Raw genomic sequence first — 11,122 nt, 5'->3', positions numbered from 1 at the left:
ATAGAGAGACAAGCTTTTGAGCAGATTTGGGCTTGATTTCACTTCATTTGAACAGAAGCACTATTTCAACATTACTGGACTCAGAAAGCTGTAAACTGACAATCTTGATCATTGAAGTCCTAACATTAGTTTTTGTGTATATAACTTCTAACACATTAAAAACTGTCTTACAGCATTGCAGAAAACATTTTTTTTCATAAGACATAAGCATGTTTCAGTTTGGCAAGATTTGCACTGAATATTGAATGAAACAGCTTTCTCTAATAGAGAGACAAGCTTTTGAGCAGATTTGGGCTTGATTTCACTTCATTTGAACATAAGCACTATTTCAACATTACTGGACTCAGAAAGCTGTAAACTGACAATCTTGATCATTGAAGTCCTAACATTAGTTTTTGTGTATATAACTTCTAACACATTAAAAACTGTCTTACAGCTTTGCAGAAAACATTGTATTTCATAAGGCATAAGCATCTATCCGTTTGGCAAGATTTGCACTGAATACTGAATGAAACAGCTTTATCTAATAGAGAGACAAGCTTTTGAGCAGATTTGGGCTTGATTTCACTTCATTTGAACAGAAGCACTATTTCAACATTACTGGACTCAGAAAGCTGTAAACTGACAATCTTGATCATTGAAGTCCTAACATTAGTTTTTGTGTATATAACTTCTAACACATTAAAAACTGTCTTACAGCATTGCAGAAAACATTTTATTTCATAAGACATAAGCATGTTTCAGTTTGGCAAGATTTGCACTGAATATTGAATGAAAACAGCTTTCTCTAATAGAGAGACAAGCTTTTGAGCAGATTTGGGCTAGATTTCACTTCATTTGAACAGAAGCACTATTTCAACATTACTGGACTCAGAAAGCTGTAAACTGACAATCTTGATCATTGAAGTCCTAAAATAAGTTTTTGTGCATATAACTTCTAACACATTAAAAACTGTCTTACAGCATTGCAGAAAACATTGTATTTCATATGGCATAAGCATCTATCAGTTTGGCAAGATTTGCACTGAATACTGAATGAAACAGCTTTCTCTATTAGAGAGACAAGCTTTTGAGCAGATTTGGGCTTGATTTCACTTCATTTGAACAGAAGCACTATTTCAACATTACTGGACTCAGAAAGCTGTAAACTGACAATCTTGATCATTGAAGTCCTAACATTAGTTTTTGTGCATATAACTTCTAACACATTAAAAACTGTCTTACAGCATTGCAGAAAACATTTTATTTCATAAGGCATAAGCATCTATCCGTTTGGCAAGATTTGCACTGAATACTGAATGAAACAGCTTTATCTAATAGAGAGACAAGCTTTTGAGCAGATTTGGGCTTGATTTCACTTCATTTGAACAGAAGCACTATTTCAACATTACTGGACTCAGAAAGCTGTAAACTGACAATCTTGATCATTGAAGTCCTAACATTAGTTTTTGTGTATATAACTTCTAACCAACCCGTTCTCATCAGTCTGCGTATAAATAACACGACTTTACACTTTCTATTTGCGTGTAATGCATACGCCAAATGCCATTTTTGCGTGCATATGATACGCCAATCCTTCCCATTAATTTCGGTGGAGAGCAGATGCGTCCAAATAACACGCATCATCTTCAGCGGCAGTGACGTCACTACCGAGGCTCGTTCAGTTCACCTGATGCGCGTACACCTTCAAACAGGTAAGCAAGGGTAAATATATTTTTTTATTCTTCTTTTTGTAATGATATCACGTGGTTAAGCGTATTGTTTTAATTATTTCAGTATTTCTGCATCACGTTAGACAGGGCCGTGTTTTTAAAGGGCAGTTTATGCTCCAATTATGGGTCAGTGGGCTGCTCAGCTAGCCTACCATTGTCATTAGCCTAAGCTAACCTGTACTGTTTATAGACCTGTTGCAGTTTTAAATAAATTTATGATGTGACATATGGGTCTTCAGCTTTTAAACATGACTAATACAAGCACAACAAAGCACCCAACCCAATATCGCGTGATAATCGTGATCGTGTAAAAAGTCCACACATTTAGCATATTTTTACAATACTAGCCTAACTTTTGCTTGACCACGTCATGTGTAGCCAATTCACACACAGTAACTACAGCATATTTACCATGCTTCTCCTACTGTAACCGTAGTTTTACTCTGGACTTTGTAACGCACATAACCACGACATTTACTATGGGTTTACCGTAGTAACCATAGTTTTACTCTGGTATTTGTATTTACTAACACACAATAACCACGACATTTACTATGGGTTTACCATAGTAACCATAGTTTTACTCTGGTATTTGTATTTACTAACACACAATAACCATGACATTTACTATGGGTTTACCATAGTAACCATAGTTTTACTCTGGTATTTGTAGTTACTAACACACAATAACCACGACATTTACTATGGGTTTACCATAGTAACCATAGTTTTACTCTGGTATTTGTAGTTACTAACACACAATAACCACGACATTTACTATGGGTTTACCATAGTAACCATAGTTTTACTCTGGTATTTGTAGTTACTAACACACAATAACCACGACATTTACTATGGGTTTACCATAGTAACCATAGTTTTACTCTGGTATTTGTAGTTACTAACACACAATAACCACGACATTTACTATGGGTTTACCATAGTAACCATAGTTTTACTCTGGTATTTGTAGTTACTAACACACAATAACCATGACATTTACTATGGGTTTACCATAGTAACCATAGTTTTACTCTGGTATTTGTAGTTACTAACACACAATAACCACAACACTTACCAGGATTTTACCACAGTAACTGTTTTTACTCTACACTATTTGTAAAGCACAGTAACCACTAAGTTTGCCATGCCTTTAATATCTTTTTGTGATGTAATTGTAATTCAGTGTTCTTTCTGTCTTGCAGTTACGTCGGATTACATACTCCACAACAACCTGTAATCCAGCAGATCTTTAAAGAAGCCATCTCTTGTAAAATCTCTCTCTCTCTCTCTCTCTCGCTCTGCTAGAATTAACAGGGAACTTCAACTCCACGCTCCCAATGCTGATATTGAAGAAGCTGTCAAGGGGGCTGAACAAGTCCTTCAAAGGATCAACCCTTCACAGGTAATGTTGAAGACTCTTAGTTATAACTGATTTGCTTTAATGAACGCATCCTTATATTATGTATTAATCAAATATTTTGGTCACAGATCATTTTAACACACTGTCTCAACATGTTTATATTTCAGGAAGGCCTGTCATGAGATTTGAATTTGACCATCTTGTGCATTTATGAAGAAGACCAAAAGCTGCAAAGGCAAACACTTCCAATGGTACGTCAGATACATTTTTCTCAGCATTTGATGTTTCTTAAATTTTGGTTCACTTAGCCCATCAGGAAGAACACTCAACAAAGAGCATGTTGTAGTAGTAATAATTCATCCAATAATCATATTATATTGCACAAGCGTACTTGTACAAAATTCTTCAACTTTTACTCCTACTGCTGTTATTGGCCATTACCACAGCTCCCATCAGATTGTGCCCATTGTAAGAGTGTTTATATCATGAAGTTTAAATGAAGTCCATTGTATTCTTTATTAATCTTTACAAATTGGTGCCGCCTCTTCCTGTTTCAACAGTACATGATATCTGTCCACACCTCATAGTCTGCCTTTCTTTCTATGGTGATGTTACTGAACACATCTGTCTTAGAAGCAAGAGAATGGAAAACCTAGTTTAACTTTTCAAGTGCTACAAATCAGATCAATGAATTTGGGCAATCAGATCACTTAAAGTTGTTCACACAAAGACCAATAACTATAATGAGAAGTATTTTAGCATCCACACCAACAGACAATACTGTACAATTACTGCTATGCACACTGCAGTTACAGTATGTTGTATTCTGCCATTTGTTGTTCTCAGTGTTTTTGTTGTTCATAATGTGATAAATTATCTTTGTTTCTTCTTGCAGGATTTCTCACAGATTACTTAATCATTCTTCATCAGCTCTTCACAATATCAGCCCATTCAAAAGCTTCCAGATCTTCCTCTCTTGTGTGACACATCTGCTCTCAGTCCTTTACTGCCAACCTCCAGTCTTAGCATTTCTGCTTGTATTCATTTTTCCTCTACATTCATCACTCCAATCTCTACTATAAGCACTCCTGTATATATATATATATATATATATATATATATATATATATATATATATATATATATATATACACATAATAATAATTATTATTATTAACCATTTATTTGTTTTGCATTTATTCACAATAGAAGCAAACAATGACTACAGGATATATGTTTTTAAAGGTGATAATTGTAAAATATTGGAGCATTGTTCTTAATCATTTTTGCCTATTTGGTTGATAAAGGGAAGAAAACAATATATTTTCAACTGTAGCCTTGATTATTCTTTGGCATCTTTTGTCAGGATTTCTGTAAACAAATTGCCTTTTTATTTTTGAATATTAAACTTATGTTTTTTGAAGGGAGTTTCTGTTGCTATTTTGTTTGTTTGTTTTCACTTAGTTACCTCTATGCATTTTTTTTTTATCAACTTTTCTTTTTTTTTCATAGTGGAATAAACTGGAGAGAGACTGTTCTGGGCACTATGTTTATCTGCGAAAAGTTTGACATATCAATAAACACTGTAAAATGACTAGACAATGAGTGATTGATGTCATGATGTTTGTTTGTTTGTTTTCTTTTCCTATAGTTCAACTGGTGGATCTAAGAATGGCAAGTTTTTAGGGTCCATTTCCATGAAACGTAGATGTAATAAATTGTTTACCTTTAATACACTATAAATACATTGTAAATATTACAGAAGGAAAATTGAGTAGTAGAAAAATATTGTGTTTAAATAATCTTCAGAGGTGTTTTTTTTAAGCAAATGAAACATTTTGACATTTATTTTTCACACAGTATATGCAAACTTTTAAATTTAAGTACTGTACACTAATATTAGTGTAAACAATGTAGCCTATTCAATACAATGGGAATCATTATACCTTCGTTAAAACACAAAACAAAAAAACACCTTTAATCAACGTATTTCTTGCTGCATCAGTGTAACTGCAGCTTCTGTCCATTCACTGCAGGAACCCGGAAGCTCCCGGCATAAATGACCATATATGTACAAGTTAGTGTGACGCCTCTGCTCAACTGGGTTGCCATTGGCTTTGACGTTCCCTTGGCTCTCGCAGAACTCGCTGTGATTGGACTATCTTTTAACCCAAATTATAAACCGCTTAATGTTGCAAAGTCCGTTTGACTGTAATTATTACGTCAGTAACACCTTCAGTTAACAATGCAGTGTTGCTATGTCGTGAGAAATTACCTCTTTACCGAAATCGTAACCCTAACCCCAAGCACAACTCCAATAAACTCCAAATACCAGCGCTAATATTACTCGCGTTCAAACGATAGAATGGCAGAGGCTTATGGGTAATGTAGTTTAAAATGTTTAATAATTAAAAAAATGGGAAAATGCAATCTTTTTTAACAAAGGGTAATCTAAACATGTTCATTGTGTAAACATTAATGACATATTTAAGAGGCAGGCTGAAATTCGATATTTTACTAAGTGCACTTTTTTAAACACCTTTATACCACCTTTCCATATATGTTTGAAAACTCTGTCCAACATTATTTAATTAGCATAGCATAAGTAGTTGTCCTGCCAATTTTTTCTTTGACACTATAATCAGACTTTGATTTACAGCCATTTGAAATTTACATTTTTTTGCTCTTCTAGGGGACTCTACTGGGCCCTTGAAGATGGAAGGGCAGTAAAACATACACATACCTTTTCTCATCATGGACAACAGACTGTGCTGGGTCATAATTTTTAAGTTTTTCTTTTCAACAAATTGCCAATATGTAAGTTGTAAGTCATGTTTATCTCAGAATAAGAATAGAACCATAAAAATATACATCAGTGCCTATTTGGAATAGGCTCCAAATATTGAATTATATCAGGTGCAAGGATACAGTATTGAAAGTAAACAAAGACACCAATTTAAACAACCAATACATACTGTGACACTTCATTGTACTTTCACAGTGTCAATGTGTCATTCAGTAAGACAAGGTACAGAGAGTGTGTAGTTTATAGTGCAAAGCCATACAATTCATGCAATGCAAAGAATCATAATATTAAGAGCTAATTTGTGTCTCTGTGTAAAATACTCCTCATATTTGTCCTCCTCGGGTACTAAACATCAGTAATGTGCATGCTCATCTTGCTTATTATACAGTACTGGATTCATGTTGATCTTTCCCTTGTCCATCACCTTCAGTTGTACATGAAATTCCTGCAGCATTATAGTCCATGCAGTATCTTCTAATGCAGCTTTCAGCCTGCCCTTCATCTAACTGAATGTCATTAACGTAACCAAATGTTCATTTCTTAATTAAAACACATTTATCTATTGTTTACAAAATTAAATGGTGTATTTACCAAACACCATTCTTAATATAGAATATTCACCCTACTTTATTATCCAACACCATGTGCAGTACTTTACTGGAGGATACAACATAAAAACAACTAAAGTAGTGTATTAAGACAAATGATATACAATTTTTAACAATATTAAAAATGGGTTATGTTAAAACCATGTTTTTCTAATCAGATGAAACTATGCAAATGCATGCATGGTGAAATGTCTTGAGCCCCAAAGAATCACATCAAGTTTTTAGAGCTCTCCTGCTTTTCTTCCTCTTCTTGCTTGTCCATGTCCTGGACATATCATAATCTTCCATGTCATACATTTTTTTTTGCAGTTGTTATGCAGCACCCTACAGCACAACTGATGAACAAAAGACATGTAACTAATTTAAATCAAATATCTTTATTGTCACAATACAATGAACACAAGTATACAGGTGATGAAAGTCTTGGGTGCAGACTGCAGCGTGACAGTATGGATGACAAATGAATTAATTCATGAATATATATGAAATACAAATTCTGAATATATATATATATATATATGCAACACACATATATAAGGGACTCAATTCAGGTAGAGAACAATATATGTTAAAAATTATGCTATACAAAGAGCATGAATTGAAAACAATAATAATCACAGTACACATACATCTCTGCAGTAAAGCACGGTATGAATTAGTGCAAACAGAATGTCAGGGTGCATAATAATATTGAGTCCAGTCAGCATAACTGATAAGAGTGCAGGGCATATGAGGTTGGTGGGGTGTGTATGGTTTTACTGGTATGAGTTCAGTTCAGTCTGATTGCCTGTGAAAGGAACTTGTCTCACTGTCTGCTGGTGTAGGTTCTGTGATAACGCATGCCTGATGGTAACAGTGAGAGCAATCCATGGCTCGGCTGGCTGGAGTCTCTGACGGTCCTCCTCACACTCCACCTGGTCTAGATGTCCTGGAGGGCCAAAACATGTATTTAGGTTATGGTAAATCAATAAACAATATATAGTATTTTTATACTATATTAAGTCAATTGTTGCACTGGACTTAACATTGATTCTTGTTGGGGATATTGGCCAATAGAATCCCACCACAACTAGCTCTCGTTGTTTAGCTGTGATGTTTACTTTTACAGGCCGTAACATCTGAGCTGTCGCAGTAGAGCGGATTGTGAATGCAGTCTTCACAGCAGATAACTGATGGGTTCAGGTAGCAGTGATGCACTCGGTGGCCATTCAATTGATATCTTCATCAATTGGCTTCATCTTAATTCAAACAAACAGACAAAACAATAAGTCAACAATAACAGCAATAACCATTCTAGAGTAATAGTGTTGGTGAATACAGTTGCAGGTGTCAGTACTCACCATATTCAGTCATTTCCTTCCCAAATCACAGAGATGATGCACAGCTTATTTGCTCATTTTAGGAGCTATAAAAAAGATGTATATGTGAAAAACTATAACTGCGGACTTGAAAAGTCTTTTGAGAGATCAACATCAATGTTGTACCACACATAACTGCATTGAATTCAGACATACAAATTGAAATGTGAAACTTTTCACCTTTCTGTCTTTTCTTTTGGGGCACAAGAAGTCCATGTTCATTCCTCATTTCTTTAGGACTGGTTTGACTGATTTTCTTTGCGTTTCTGGTCTTCAGCTGTAAAACAAGAAAATATTTATTGACCCCATGTTTAATCATTATTGTTGTTTAAAAATATAAATAAAGCAGATATCATTATATACTTCAAGCACAAGTTCCTTGCCAACTCTAGTAGGCTCCTGAGTTCATCTGTACACATCAGATTCAGCGTCTGAGAAAATGCCATCATGCAAACTCTCAGTTTCTGCCTTACAACAGAGCATAAAAGAATGTGTGAGTGAGGGAGTACAGCATGAAGATGAAGTGAAAAAGGCAGAGAAAGGCAGAATTTTGTGTATAAATTTAACAGAATGAGGGGAACATTTAAGAGATTTAAGAGAACAGTATTGTCTGTTGGTGTGGATGCTAAAATACTTCTCATTATAGTTATTGGTCTTTGTGTGAACAACTTTAAGTGATCTGATTGCCCAAATTCATTGATCTGATTTGTAGCACTTGAAAAGTTAAACTAGGATTTCCATTCTCTTGCTTCTAAGACAGATGTGTTCAGTAACATCACCATAGAAAGAAAGGCAGACTATAAGGTGTGGACAGATATCATGTACTGTTGAAACAGGAAGAGGCGGCACCAATTTGTAAAGATTAATAAAGAATACAATGGACTTCATTTAAACTTCATGATATAAACACTCTTACAATGGGCACAATCTGATGGGAAGTGTGGTAATGGCCATTAACAGCAGTAGGAGTAAAAGTTGTAGAATTTTGTACAAGTACGCTTGTGCAATATAATATGATTATTGGATGAATTATTACTACTACAACATGCTCTTTGTTGAGTGTTCTTCCTGATGGGCTAAGTGAACCAAAATTTAAGAAACATCAAATGCTGAGAAAAATGTATCTGACGTACCATTGGAAGTGTTTGCCTTTGCAGCTTTTGGTCTTCTTCATAAATGCACAAGATGGTCAAATTCAAATCTCATGACAGGCCTTCCTGAAATATAAACATGTTGAGACAGTGTGTTAAAATGATCTGTGACCAAAATATTTGATTAACACATAATATAAGGATGCGTTCATTAAAGCAAATCAGTTATAACTAAGAGTCTTCAACATTACCTGTGAAGGGTTGATCCTTTGAAGGACTTGTTCAGCCCCCTTGACAGCTTCTTCAATATCAGCATTGGGAGCGTGGAGTTGAAGTTCCCTGTTAATTCTAGCAGAGCGAGAGAGAGAGAGAGAGAGAGAGATTTTACAAGAGATGGCTTCTTTAAAGATCTGCTGGATTACAGGTTGTTGTGGAGTATGTAATCCGACGTAACTGCAAGACAGAAAGAACACTGAATTACAATTACATCACAAAAAGATATTAAAGGCATGGCAAACTTAGTGGTTACTGTGCTTTACAAATAGTGTAGAGTAAAAACAGTTACTGTGGTAAAATCCTGGTAAGTGTCGTGGTTATTGTGTGTTAGTAACTACAAATACCAGAGTAAAACTATGGTTACTATGGTAAACCCATAGTAAATGTCATGGTTATTGTGTGTTAGTAACTACAAATACCAGAGTAAAACTATGGTTACTATGGTAAACCCATAGTAAATGTCGTGGTTATTGTGTGTTAGTAACTACAAATACCAGAGTAAAACTATGGTTACTATGGTAAACCCATAGTAAATGTTGTGGTTATTGTGTGTTAGTAAATACAAATACCAGAGTAAAACTATGGTTATTATGGTAAACCCATAGTAAATTTCGTGGTTATTGTGTGTTAGTAACTACAAATACCAGAGTAAAACTATGGTTACTATGGTAAACCGATAGTAAATGTCGTGGTCATTGTGTGTTAGTAAATACAAATACCAGAGTAAAACTATGGTTACTATGGTAAACCCATAGTAAATGTCGTGGTTATTGTGTGTTAGTAAATACAAATACCAGAGTAAAACTATGGTTACTATGGTAAACCCATAGTAAATGTCATGGTTATTGTGTGTTAGTAACTACAAATACCAGAGTAAAACTATGGTTACTATGGTAAACCCATAGTAAATGTTGTGGTTATTGTGTGTTAGTAAATACAAATACCAGAGTAAAACTATGGTTACTATGGTAAACCCATAGTAAATGTCGTGGTTATGTGCGTTACAAAGTCCAGAGTAAAACTACGGTTACAGTAGGAGAAGCATGGTAAATATGCTGTAGTTACTGTGTGTGAATTGGCTACACATGACGTGGTCAAGCAAAAGTTAGGCTAGTATTGTAAAAATATGCTAAATGTGTGGACTTTTTACACGATCACGATTATCACGCGATATTGGGTTGGGTGCTTTGTTGTGCTTGTATTAGTCATGTCTAAAAGCTGAAGACCCATATGTCACATCATAAATTTATTTAAAACTGCAACAGGTCTATAAACAGTACAGGTTAGCTTAGGCTAATGACAATGGTAGGCTAGCTGAGCAGCCCACTGACCCATAATTGGAGCATAAACTGCCCTTTAAAAACACGGCCCTGTCTAACGTGATGCAGAAATACTGAAATAATTAAAACAATACGCTTAACCACGTGATATCATTACAAAAAGAAGAATAAAAAAATATATTTACCCTTGCTTACCTGTTTGAAGGTGTACGCGCATCAGGTGAACTGAACGAGCCTCGCTAGTGACGTCACTGCCGCTGAAGATGATGCGTGTTATTTGGACGCATCTGCTCTCCACCGAAATTAATGGGAAGGATTGGCGTATCATATGCAAGCAAAAATGGCATTTGGCGTATGCATTCCACGCAAATAGAAAGTGTAAAGTCGTGTTATTTATACGCAGACTGATGAGAACGGGTTGCTTCTAACACATTAAAAACTGTCTTACAGCATTGCAGAAAACATTTTATTTCATAAGACATAAGCATGTTTCAGTTTGGCAAGATTTGCACTGAATATTGAATGAAAACAGCTTTCTCTAATAGAGAGACAAGCTTTTGAGCAGATTTGGGCTAGATTTCACTTAATTTGAACAGAAGCACTATTTCAACATTACTGGACTCAGAAA

At 35.0% G+C, this 11,122-nt stretch overlaps 2 long non-coding RNA genes across 9 annotated transcripts; one reads left to right on the top strand and one right to left on the bottom strand.

Moving 5' to 3' along the window:
* The first annotated feature begins 1,509 nt into the window (after nt 1–1,509).
* LOC128024892 (uncharacterized) lies at nt 1,510–4,669 on the top strand. 4 transcript variants are annotated; one of them, XR_008186046.1, is made up of 4 exons: nt 1,510–1,694; nt 2,918–3,117; nt 3,243–3,326; nt 3,971–4,669. It is a non-coding gene; the product is annotated as an uncharacterized LOC128024892 (long non-coding RNA). The 4 variants fall into 4 exon arrangements; XR_008186047.1 differs by having other exon boundaries at nt 1,510–1,704; XR_008186048.1 differs by having other exon boundaries at nt 1,648–1,694; nt 3,021–3,117.
* Nucleotides 4,670–6,847: 2,178 nt separating this feature from the next.
* On the bottom strand, nt 6,848–10,882 carry LOC128024894 (uncharacterized). 5 transcript variants are annotated; one of them, XR_008186054.1, is made up of 8 exons: nt 10,690–10,882; nt 9,190–9,391; nt 8,981–9,064; nt 8,211–8,315; nt 8,028–8,124; nt 7,830–7,894; nt 7,515–7,727; nt 6,848–7,417 (listed from the first exon to the last, which is right to left on the bottom strand). It is a non-coding gene; the product is annotated as an uncharacterized LOC128024894 (long non-coding RNA). The 5 variants fall into 5 exon arrangements; XR_008186055.1 differs by having other exon boundaries at nt 8,211–8,311; XR_008186053.1 differs by lacking the exon at nt 8,211–8,315 and having other exon boundaries at nt 10,680–10,871.
* Nucleotides 10,883–11,122: the final 240 nt, after the last annotated feature.

This window comes from Carassius gibelio, chromosome A12 (assembly GCF_023724105.1).
Source record: "Carassius gibelio isolate Cgi1373 ecotype wild population from Czech Republic chromosome A12, carGib1.2-hapl.c, whole genome shotgun sequence".
Taxonomy (NCBI): domain Eukaryota; kingdom Metazoa; phylum Chordata; class Actinopteri; order Cypriniformes; family Cyprinidae; genus Carassius; species Carassius gibelio.
This window is presented reverse-complemented; position numbering and strand designations above follow the sequence as displayed.